General features: G+C 45.7%; 1 pseudogene; it reads right to left on the bottom strand.

The window, feature by feature from the left end:
- Positions 1-3,561: 3,561 nt before the first annotated feature.
- On the bottom strand, positions 3,562-4,253 carry LOC119921797 (annotated as a pseudogene).
- Between the last annotated feature and the right edge of the window lie 8,496 nt (positions 4,254-12,749).

Here is a 12,749-nt window from a genome sequence, read left to right as displayed (position 1 = left end):
GGGTTTTAGGGTACCCAGTTAACATGACCTCCAGAGAAAGCGAGCAAGTGAGAGAGAGAGAGGATTAGTGGGAAAAGCACGACCTTGGGAGTCAGAGGTCATGGGTTCTAATCCCGGCTCCACCACTTACCAGCTGTGTGACTTTGGGCAAGTCACTTAACTTCTCTGTGCCTCAGTTACCACATTTGTAAAATGGGGATTAAGTCTGTGAGCCCCACGTGGGATACCCTGATAGCCTTATATTTACCCCAGTGCTTAGAATAGTGTTTGGCACATAGTAAGCACTTAACAAATACCATTATAGCTATTATCATTATTGTTAGAGGGAGAAAGAGAGATTGCATGTCCATATAGTTGGAAAGTCTGAGATAGAGAATCCCATTTCTGACACCAATTTAATGTTATGCCTCAAAAGGCCAATTAGAGATGAGGGGATTCGTGACTCAGCTTTAGTGATGGAACCAACCATGGTATTGAGTTTAAAAAAAGCATTTTTAGCATACACAAATCATTAGTCATAAAGGATCCTTCTTCCATTAATCTTCCAATCCAGGGGCAATGAGATTTTCCAGACACCATTAAGACCTCCAACCAGGGGCAAAGAGATTAAGCCCCCAACCTGTGGGGATGAGATTTCTCCTACCATGAGATGATCAGTCTCAGCCAGCGTTCAGTCCAAAAAAGGGCAGAGACCAGTGCAGGCATCACCGACTAAAAGGCCTATTCCAGTCGGGGCTGTTTCTGTCGTCCCTTTGGATAACAGCAAGCAACTGCGACAGGGGTTTTCCCCCAGCCATTACAGTCTACTTGTTGACCATCACATCAAGCGTCTTCTGCATATTTGCCTTTATATACCAACCAAAGTTCCCTTGTGTTCTGTTCCTAGGATATTTCTCAAATGGGGCCCGGCAGTGGTGTCAATAGTTATTCAGAGTGATCTTCGGTGTCAATAGTTGCTCAGAGTGGTCTTCGGTGTGAATAGATATTCAGGGTGATCTTTGTTCGGGGCTTATCTTTATGGCTGGTCGTGATCACAGGAAGCAATATACACTGAAGGACACCTTATTTAACAAATTGTTTATGCAAGGTGCAAACTGCACTCTTCATATGGCTTAGAAGGAAGAGCACAGGTGTGAGATTCAAAGGATTTGGGCTCTAATCCCAGTCTGCATTTGTTTGCTGTGTGACTTTTAACAGGTCATTTAACTCCTCTATGACTCAGTTTCTTCATCTGTAAATTGGGAATTCAATTTGTACAGCGATTGTGATCCCTAGGAACTATGTACAACTTGAATATCTTGTATCTACTCAAGCACTTTAATGCAGTGTTTGATACATAGTAAGCACCTAATAAATATCACAATTATTAGTAATTACTGTTGTGATATGGCAGAAGAATACAAAGGGATTCTGAGACAAAGGAAGAAACTGGACATCAACTTCTAGCTAAAAAGGATAAAATCTTTTATGATCAAAATCCCATTTTTAAGGTGTAACCATGTTGGTATGTCACCCTTGCACTTGGATTTGCAACCTTTATTCACCCCTCCCTCACCCCCACTGGCTTTGGGTATATATATATGTATATATATATATATATGCATATATTATGTATTTATATTAATGTCTGTCACTCCACTTCTAGGCTGAAAGTTCCTTCGGACAGAGAACACGTCCATGAACTCTGTTGTACTGTACCCTCCCAAGTGATTAGTATAGTGCTTTGCACACACTAAACACTCAGTAAATATAATTGAGTGATTAATTAACTAGAAATAAATTAAGGAGAAAAACCCTACCTGGCTTCAGGTCAGGAAGAGACCTTAGTAAATCACAACTGCTAAGACCAATATTTTATCATCAGCACATACCTGGCCTGAATAATTTTTGTTTCCTACCCTTTCCTCTTCCCAACCTTTACTACAGTACTACTGTGCCTCCTAAGGACTTGGATACTCATCCCCCACCCCCTAACGTAACACTTATGAACGCATCTTTGTACTTTGTTTCTTTCCACTGTGTGCAATTTATTTAGTGTCTTGTCTTTGTCCTGTCCCCCTGGCTAGATTGCAAATTCCTTGAGAGCAGGGATCATTGCCTACTATCTCTATGGTACTTTACCAATTACTTAGCACAGAGCTCTGCACAGAGTAAATGCTTCATAAATACAATTAATGAATGCTTAATGAATGATATTAGAAGCCCGAAAGCAACATGAAACACAAAGCCTAGAGTTTAACAGTCTGGCGGTGATGGGGCTGGTAAAATAATAATAATGATGATGATGGTATTTGTTAAGTGCTTAATATTTGCAAAGCACTCTTCTAAGCGCTGGGGGGATACAAGGTGATCACGTTGTCCCACATGGGGCTCACAGTCTTAATCCCCATTTTACAGATGAGGTAACTGAGGCACAGAGAAGTTAAGTGGCTTGTCCAAGTTCACACAGCTGACAAGTGGCTAAACTAGGATTTGAACTCATGACCTCTGACTCCCAAGCCCGCAGTCTTTCCACTGGGCCATGCTGCTTCTCCCCCCAGCTGTTGCTCAGGCCATCTAGAGTACAGCCATGACTATAGCAGAAGGAACAGAAGGAACCCGAATTGTACTTTCCAAGTGCTTAGTACAGTACTCTGCGCACAGTAAGTGCTCAATAAATACGATTGAATGAATGAATAAATGAATTAACAGCGTGGCTTATTGGAAATGAAATGGGCTTGGGAGTCAGAGAATGTCGGTTCTAACCCCGGCTCCACCACTTGTCTGATGTGTGACCCTGGGCAAGTCACTTCACTTCTTTGTCTCGGTTACCTCATCTGTAAAATGGGGATTGAGACTGTAAGCCCCACGTGGGACAACCCGATTTTCTTGTATCTACCCCAGCGATTAGAACAGTGCTTGGCACATAGTAAGTGCTTAACAAATACCATGATTATTACTATTAACATTCTCTGGGACATTTTCTGGACATTGGAAGGATAGTGTTAGTCAAGTGTCAAGTGCTGGAGACAGCTGACTCTTCTGGCTCCTGCTCTATGTAGTTTATACTGGAAGGCAGTGTCCGCAGTTTCCCTCCTAGTGCTCTGTGGAACACTCACCCACTCGGCACAGATCATCTGACTCCTGCCCTCACTGAGGGACCTTGCTAGCTCTACACTGCTTCCTATCTTCCCTTTCACCCCCTGCCTCTGCCCATCCCCGACTCTGTAGCACTACCTGCCCAGCTTGGGAACGTGGCAGAAGAGGGGGGCTGAATGGAGGAAAGCCGATGATCCTGCTGTCATTTCGTAAAGAAAGACAAAACAAACCACACAGAGGCTTTATTTTAGATATTAACTGAGGGATGTCAAGGGCTTTATAGACCCCAGTTTCCAGCCGCTGCCACCATGGCAGGTAGCAACTTTGGGCTCAGGGATCAATACCTGGGGAGCCACTAGAGGGACAGATCCATGTCCAGAGCTCACATCATGTTCAATGTGCCCTCGGTGCCAGGCTTTCAAGTCGGGATTAGGGATAAGGCCAAGTTGGTTCTTCCTTCCCCTATCACTGACATGGATGGGTCTATATGGGGTCGTGCAGACCCAGAAGGAACACCAGGTATTTCTGCCTGATGTTGGTCTCCAGGAGGGTGATCGGGTCATACAGACAGGCTTCTGGCCATCCACGACTCCCACTTATCTGACTGGGCTTCAGGGACCAGGCCACCTCTCCCCTCTCTCGGTCCCCACCTTTGGGCAGAATCTGAGGTTTGTGTATTATCTGGGGAAGATCCCTGTGCTTCTCCAAGGGCTTTTTCAACAGTTGAAACTCAGGTGGCTGTTCAAAGTCATCCTGCCGGATCCTGGTCCTCATCTTCATTTGTTTTGTCCTTTCCTCATCAGGGGAGATATCAGAGGGAGCCAGGATGTCTGTCACACTGCAGGAGCATCCACAGAAAGAGGAGGCCAAGCAGGCTGAGAAAGATGGAGAGAAGGATGGAGAAATGGAGTAGGAAATGATGCCGAGCCCTGGGACAGGCTCTCTAGGAGGGCAGTATCTGGATCTTGGGCATGCTCTGAATAAGCTTTGGATCTGGTCTCCTCTTTTTGACCAGAAGAGACTGAAGGAGGCGAACAGCAGGGGAAGCTTTCCTCAGAGTAAAGGAGTTTGGTTTTCAGGTCCTGGGTGCTATGGGAGGAATACTTATGGCTGTCTGAGAGTAGTTGCAGCTCACGACTTTTCTAAGTCAGGCTGGGACTCTGGGACAGGGCCATTCCTCCCTTCTCCCAGTCTCCACACGGGGGCAGCAGCAGGCTAAGTGACTCCTGGACTCTCTTTGGAGGAACAGTTTGTGGCCAGTTGATCCTGTCTGGAGGTGAAACTCCAGTTGCTGCTTGATGACATCAAGTTGGATGTCAGTTTTCCCTCAGAAGCTAGTGTTCATTCCCTCCATCTTGAGGAGACTCCCCAGAGGGAAGCAGGGTGCCTGTCCAACTGTCTGAGGTTTGGGAACAGGACACGTACGATGGGGAGGAGGACAAAAAGGAGGAGGAGGAGGAGGAGGAGGAGGAAGAGGAGGAAGAGGAGGAGGAGGAGGAGAAGGAGGAGAAGGACAAGTCAGAAGTGACAGTAGATGAAGAGGAGGAGGAGGAGGGGGAGCAGGAGGAGCTGTAATGGTTAGAGGAGAAGGATGAGATGGAAAAAGAGAATGATGAGGTGGAAAAGGAAGAGGAGGGAGAAGAAGGGGAGGAAGAGGTCTGAGATACTGTAATAGCCTCCATTGTACTGTTAGGGACTGGAATTGGGTTTTCTGCTGAAGATGCCCTGGATATAACTTCTTGGTGTGAAGGGAGTAATGGGGTGGAACAGCAGCATGTCCTTTCCCCAGGATATGAGCTTTTGGTGTCCAGCTCATGGGTGCTGACAGAACGAGCAGAGCTGACTAATAGGAACCTCCGGGAGGAATTCTCTTCCATGTCACTTGACCTCAAGGATGTGGGAGTCTCTCTCCTCTCCAAAGTACGATCCAGGTGCAGTAAGCTTTGGGATTCCAAGACTCTCTGGCAGAGCCTCCTTTGCTGTTGGTTCTATCTTCCCTGAAGGGGAAGCTCCAGGGGCTGCTGGCTGTCCTCCTCTTTGATCCTTGTCCCCAGTTGCAGTTGATCAATCTTCCTTTCAGAAGAGACACTAAAAGGAGGCAGGTGCCTGCCCCACTGCATGAGGTTTGGGAGGAAGAAGAGGTCAAATAGTCTAAGGAGGAAGAGAAAGAATAAAACGGTGAAGGAGTTTGTTGAGAAGGGGAAGTGACATGAAGGCGCAGTGTGAAGCAGTGTCACCTAGTGGAAAAAGCATGGACCTGGAGGTTTGGGACCTGGGTTCAAATTGTGACTGCCAACTGCTTTCTCTGTTACCCTGGACAAGTTACTTAACTTCTAGACTGTGAGTCCACTGTTGGGTAGGGACCGTCTCTATATGTTGTCAACCTGTACTTCCCAAGCGCTTAGTACAGTGCTCTGAACACAGTAAGCGCTCAATAAATACGATTGATTGATTGATTGATTAACTTCTCTGTGCTTCAATATCCTCAACTGTGAAGTGGGGATTAAATATCCTTTCTCTAGCCTACTTAGATTGTGGGTTATCCCCCCAGTCTCCATGGGGTTAGGGACTATGTTCGACCTGATTGAGTTGTATCTACTCCCGCACTTAGAACACTGCTTAACTCATAGTATGTGCTAAACAAATACAAAGCTACTCCTCCTCCTCCTACTACTAGTACTATAAACTATTACTACTGCTACTACTACTACTACTAATAATAATAATCATAGGCCTAAGAGATACTGATTCCCAGGGACAGCTTCTTGGGATGTTGAGTATTTGCTTCAATCAATCCATCAATCAGTCAATCAATCAATCTTTTCCCACATCATCCCCCTAGCCTGGAAATCCATCCCCCTCTGTGTATGCCAGACAACCACTCTCTCCACCTTCAAAGCATTACAAAGGACACATCTCCTCCAAGAGGTGTTCCCAGATCAAGAGCTCTTTTCGCCAGCTCACTCTCCCTTCTGTATTGTCTCTGCACTTCTTTCTGTGACCTTTGGACACTTAAAATTCACCCTCCCCAATCCCACAGTACTTAGGTGTATATATTCAAATTACATATTATAAATTATTTACATATTCATATTAATGTCTTCTTTCTAGACTGCAAACTCTTTATGGGCAAGGAATGTGTCCGCTAATTCTGTTATATTGTACTTTCCCAATCGCTTACTGTAGTGCTCTGCACATAGTAAAAGTTCAATAAATATGATTGATTGATTGATTGAAGCAAATACTCAACATCCCAAGAAGCTGTCCCTGGGAATGAATATCTCTTACTGATCTCTTCCAATGCAATCCTGCCCCTACACTCTGTATCTCACCCTCTTTGTTCTACTGAGCCTGCATTCACCCAGATTCCCATTGACCTCTTCTGCACAAATCTATATTAATAATGATAATCAACAGAGTATTTATAAGCACTCTGTATCTGCCAACCACTGTGTTAAGCACTGGGGTATACAAAATTCAATCTATTCAGACACTGTCCTAAATGGAGCCATTCATCTGAAGTGGAAAGAGAGGATATTCATTCTCCCATTGCATAGTTGAGGAAACTAAGGAACACAGAAGTTGAGTAACTTTCTTGAGTTCATAGAGCAGACAAGTGGCCCAGCTGGGATTAGAACTCAGGTCCTGTTTCTTTTCCACTAAACTCTGCTGAATGAGTGATTATATTTTACCTACTCTAGCACTTACTACAGAGTATTTGGCAAAGAGTAAGCTCTGTAAGCTCTGTATACATACCACACTTATTATCATTGCTTCTTCTTCCTTTCCTCCTTGTCTTGCTGTTTATGCTGTTATCACAGTCGAACATTCTGCCATCTTAGAATATCTTCACGGACGGGGCTTCACAGTCTCAGGTCACTCATGATTCCAGACACTTGACTGGTCCTGTTAAAGATTTTATTACAAAACATGTCCTAATCGCAACCTTTGACTATTCTGGGTGCTCTACTCTTCTCCCTCGCCAAATTCTAAAATCTCAGGATATGCATCACTAAGCCTATGTCACAAACATACCTCACTTTCAAGTGGCAGGGGGGGGTGGAGTAGGGTAGGGTGGGGGTTGAGGGAGACAAGACGACATGGGGAAAGGCTGGTGAAGGTCAGGGACAAGAAAAAGGTTTTCACTGTTCACTCCAGTGAGTTTGAATTTCTCGTGCCATCCCCTCCCCAGTACCACCTGTAGAACCCCAGTTACATCACGAACAAACTACCATTCACCATCAATCTTTTTCCTAACCCAGTTATTGCTTCTCCTTATCTCCAAAACCTGGCTCAGCACAGATGATGCCGTCTTCCCTACCCTTCGATCCCAAGGTGGCCTTTCCTTCTCACTCTTCCCCACTTTACATGGAAAAGGAGAGGAGTTGGCCTTCTCCTCTCCCTTCAATTCCATCTCAGTTGCCTCCATCCCTCTCCTCTTACCTTAACGCCCATGTCATCTGCCTCTACCAATCACTACAACTACTAGTCAAGTTATCTATGGTTACCTGAGTGCTTTCTCCATTTTTCTGAATGATTTTGATTAGATTCTTCTCTACTTGTCTTCCCCTACATAGAACTCTGGGACTTCAGTGATCCCCCAGCAGCCTGCTTCCTTTCACTGCTCAGCTCCACAGACTTCCTGCTCCACCCTCCTTTACTCAGTAACCAACTAGAATGGATCTCAAGATCACTTGTCATGGTACTATTTTTTACCCCTCCAATCCAGAAATCCTATTCCCCAACAGAACTTCCTAACCTGCATTCTCACCAACACCATCCTTCCCCTCAAAATGGTTTTGTCCCTGTCACTCGTCACCTGTGGACAGACTCAGGAATCAGCATGGTGAGAGAAAAAGGCCATAGTCAGGGATGAGCCCTACAAAATCTATTCCACACGGTGAATTAAACTTCCCTTTTGGGAAGGATATAATCATTGAATTATTTTGGACATGGTAAATTGAATTTCCCTTTCAGGAAGGATATACTTATTTCATTATTTTGGACGTGGTTAAGTGAACTTCTCTTTCAGGAGGAACATGATTATTTATTCATATTGGCGCTTTCCTCCTGGGAGGAATATATTTATGCGTTACTTGTGTGTGGCGATGCACCAAACTCCTGCCCACAAATACTTCCCACCAGGGAGGAATCCACATATGTGATCTACATATGTATTGGTCAACATGGCAAAACACTTAGCTCCCTCCCACGAAAGCTCCCCATTCGGGAGAATTCACTTTTGCATTGATCACACATGGTGAAGTGCCTATCACCCCCCCACGAATGCTTTCCACTCGGGAAGAATTCATTTATGTGTTACTCAGCCACAGTGAAGTACCAAGCTCCCACCCACGAACACTCAGCGAGATGCTCATCTGTACCTCACTCAGGGCGCTGTTTCCAAAGACAGAGCAGGGTTCTGGTGCTCTAGGCAGGGTGGCATGTGAGCAGCTTCTGCAGGTCCTGGTCCAAGACCTCCCGGAAGGTCAGAGGTGGCAGCTGTTTATTACCGGTGTTCCCAAGCAGTTCCAACTTCCAGCCTCCCTATGTCCAATTTCTGCCCCTCCCTCCTCTGCTATACTTTATTTGGTTGGCACGGGGGTGAGCGATACCCTTCTGTATTCCTGGCCTGGCATGTTTATCTAGCAGCTTCGGTCACGGGGGAGATGTCTGAGCTCTGCTTTAGTGGCTCAGGCAGTCACGATATAGCATTAGACCTTGAGATGGGGGTGGCCCAGTTCACCTTGGGGCAGTCCCCAAAACCCTTTGACTTTTTGACACTTTCCACTTATCCCAGGCCAGCATGCCCTTTTTGAACTCCCTACCTACCTTTCCCACTCCTGATACAGAAACCCATGCTGTACACATCAAAATCAACCCCTTTTGCTGCATTCAACTCACTCCCTTTACATCACACCTCCATCCCCTAGTTCTGGTTCACCCTCACAGTATGCTTCCTCTGGTCCTGCATTCATACTGAAGAACCCTATTTATGGAAATCCCAGCTGATCATCAATTTCAATTACTTCAAATTAATCCTAATTTGCTATAACTCCTCGCTGCCTTCCACTCAAAAACATTACCTCTCCATCTTTGTCCACCTCCATGCCCATTGACTTTACCAGTCATTCCAGAACTTCAACTCTTTACTGAAGTCCTCATGCCCCTACCTCCTCTCTCCTGTCCCCGATGTCATTACCAACTATTTTGGTGGCAGAATTAAAACTATCAGATATAAATTCTCCCAAAATCTCCATTTAACCTTTCCACTCCCTCCTGTCCTTACATCTACCACTTCTCTCCTTTTAAAAACATTTGCACCAACTCTTTTACCCTCTGTATCTGCCATGTTCAACCGCTCAATCCTCGACAGCTTCTTTGTCTTTAGTCTTCCTCATGTCTCCCCTATCTTAGAACAACCTTGGGTTTCCATGAACTTCCCCCATTCCAGAACCTTTCTGTCCCCTCCCAAAATCCCTCTGAGCATGGTGACACTGCTTCCAAGCTACAGAACTCAACATTGGGGAAGCTAGAAGAACTGGGGGATGGAAGCTGCATATTGAAAATAAAAATCCCAGTCAAAATGGCCCCTGATTTCATATTATTACTGGACAGAATCAATATAAGTTGAAATCTGGACTGTCATATGCAGCTGATGACCAGCTAGTCTACTTGGAATTGAAATGCAGGCCATAGTCATTATCAATTCATCCATGACATCAAATTATCATTACTATCATTATTAAATGTGCCATAATCCATAACCGTGCTATGATTCTTCTGTTATCGCTGTTATGGTTTCTATCCATCGAACTTCTCATCTGCCTCTTCCATGTTTTCCCTAGACTTTTCTTAGCATTAGTGTCTTCTCTAGAGAATTAGTCCTCTTGATGATGTGTCCAAAATATGCTAATCTAAATCGAGTAATTTGGCCTTCCAAAGACTACACTGGTTTAATTTGTCAACAAATTTGACATCCAATAGTAAGCTCAATTCTCCTCTTCAAGCATTCCCAGTATTCATATCAGTCAGGCCTGTATCTACACAAAGTTTAGAATGCCTAGGCTTTGTATATGCCATAGCCAGGACAAGAATCTTTTAGGAAAACAGTAATGTAGCATTACTAGGTGAGCATTAGGCATCGTCCCTCACACTCAAGGACATCACAGTTCAAGAATAAAGGGCGAAATAGGCTTGTGATGTAAGGAGAAAATAAAACAAAAAATGAATGTAAGTTGAGGACAGAGATGAACACAAAAATTAGGAAACTTAAAAGCTTTAGGGCACTGTGCTTAGAGGAATAGAGTTTCATATTTCTTGTTGCTCACGGTCCCTTAGACACTGCTGCAGGCTTCTCACCATTCTATATTATGGGGAAATGGAATGCTGCCTCTGCTGTTGTTGCTCTGGCTACTGCTTTTGCTTCTGCTTCTGCTTCTTCTGCTGCTGATAATGTTCTCCCACGGAGATGGAGAAAGGCAGGTCAGAAAAGAGTCCCAGGGATGATGTGGTTGGAAGGGCAACACAGAGCAAAGTAGGATACCAGTTATGAGTCCTGGTTTGAGATTCCAGGTTGTACATGGCCGCTGCTTGTCTTTCCCACAATGGTGAAGCAAGACATGTTGGGAAGGAGGACCCAGGATGATGTAGTCAGGGTGAAAGGGCAGTTTGGGTGGCCCTACAAGTCGGTGGTATGATCAATCCATCAATCTGTCATATTTATTGAGCACTTACTGTGTGCAGAACACTGTATTAAATTCTTGTGAAAGAGAGTCTTTCAGGAGTCCCTCAGGGTTCAGTTATGGGTCCCCCTCTATTCTACATCTACACCCACTCCTTGGAGAACTCATTTGCTCCCATGGCTTAACTACCACCTCTGTGCGGGTGATACCCAAATCTACACCTCCAGCCCTGACATCTCTCCCTCTCTGCAATCTCACATTTCCTCCTGCATTCAAGACATCTCTACTTGGATATTTTCCCATTACCTCCAGCTTAACGTGTCTGAAACAGAACTCCAATGACCCATGAGGGCCCCAGTTACTCACTTCGCCCCCCGGGGCTGAAATAATACCCTTTTCCTCCCGGGGGGTGAAATAACCTACTCAGGGACCTGGAGGATTGAATTACCCACTTTGGCCCCGGGGTTGGGGGGGAACCCATTGACCCATTAGGATCCCCGGGGACTCCAATAACACACTTGTTCCACCAGGCAAGTGTAATTACAAACTCAACTATGTGGAGAGGTGTAATAACTGACTCGGCCACCACCGGGGTGAGCAGTAACCCACATTGGCCCAGATGGGGTGAAATAAAATACGTAGGGCCTTGGGGGACCAAATAACCCATCTGGGCCTCAGTGACCCACTAGGATCCTTAAGGATCCCAATATGCCTCTGGAAGGCATAATAACACACCTGTAACCCATGGTTGGGGGGGCATAATAGTCTACCTGGTCCACCCAAGTGTGTAATAAGACAACAGCCACCCCCCCGAAGAAGGGAAGTAATAACACAGCTGGTCCCCGGGGGGGGGGGGGTAATGACGCACTCGTCCCCCCCAGGGAGGTGTAATAACCTACATGTCTCCACCTGATTGTCAATTAACCCACTTTGCCCCCAGAGGTCGAAATACTAGCCTCTGCCCCCCGGGTGGTATAATAACCCTCATCACTCTCAGGGATTTGGGGGTGGGGGGGAAATAACCCACTTGTGTCTCTAGGGGTCCCAGTGACACACTAGGCAGCCTGGGGACCCCAATAACTCGCTTGTCCCTTCCTGGAGGTATACTCGATCCTAGCAACTCTGAGCCAGCAAAATCAAGAAAAGTCCTTTGGGGAGCATCTTGTTGGTTCAAGATAGGCCTCAGTACTCACCGTTGCTATCTGGGCCTCCTCTGGAGATATGGATAAGAAACTGTCCGCCTCAGGGGAGCGGCTGATGTTTCTCTACTGGTCCTGACCCCTGCATATGTCGAAGGGGTCCTAGCCCCAACATGCACTTGGATTAATTACAGACCTATCAGTCCATCCTGTATGTTGGACTCAGTATTTTGGGGACAGCTACTAAGTATTTAGGAGGGCACAATGTAATAAGGAGACACAGTCCATACTCTTCAGGAGATTACAGTCGAGCAGGGGAAGCAGGTGCCTGTCATACCGTAGTACTTCTTCCTACTGGCAACTGTAAGTGTCTAGGTGGCATAGCAGTTAGTTAGGGTTAGTGAACGTCCAAGACCTTAAGCCATGAGAGAATTCTAGTGGCAGTTTGGGGGGCAGTAAAGGGTAATGAGGTGAAAGATTCATTATGCACTACCTACTGGAGAATGTCCCCTCTTAGGGACACATCTGCAGAGTTTCCCATACTCTACCAGTCTCAGCTATGGAAGCGAGAGTGAAACAGAGGCATACCCATTCCATTCCTAGCTTGGCCAATGGCTAGCAAGTGGAAAACAATCTGCAAAAAGTCAAAACTCACCCGTGCTGGGCAGCAGCGGCATGGGAGAGAGTCGAGGGCAGAGAGTCAGGTTTACTGCGTGGAAGGAGGCAATGGTAAGTCACTTCCGTATTTTTACCAAGAAAACTCTAGGATACGCTAGCAGAAAGATTACAGTTTGAGAGCAGGGCCTTCTGGGAGATATGTGTTGGTGGTGTCGCTATGGATAGGAAA

The sequence above is a fragment of the Tachyglossus aculeatus genome, unplaced genomic scaffold, assembly GCF_015852505.1.
Source record: "Tachyglossus aculeatus isolate mTacAcu1 unplaced genomic scaffold, mTacAcu1.pri SUPER_30, whole genome shotgun sequence".
NCBI lineage: Eukaryota > Metazoa > Chordata > Mammalia > Monotremata > Tachyglossidae > Tachyglossus > Tachyglossus aculeatus.
The sequence above is the reverse complement of the archived record's forward strand: the minus strand, read 5'-3'. Positions and strand labels throughout refer to the sequence as shown.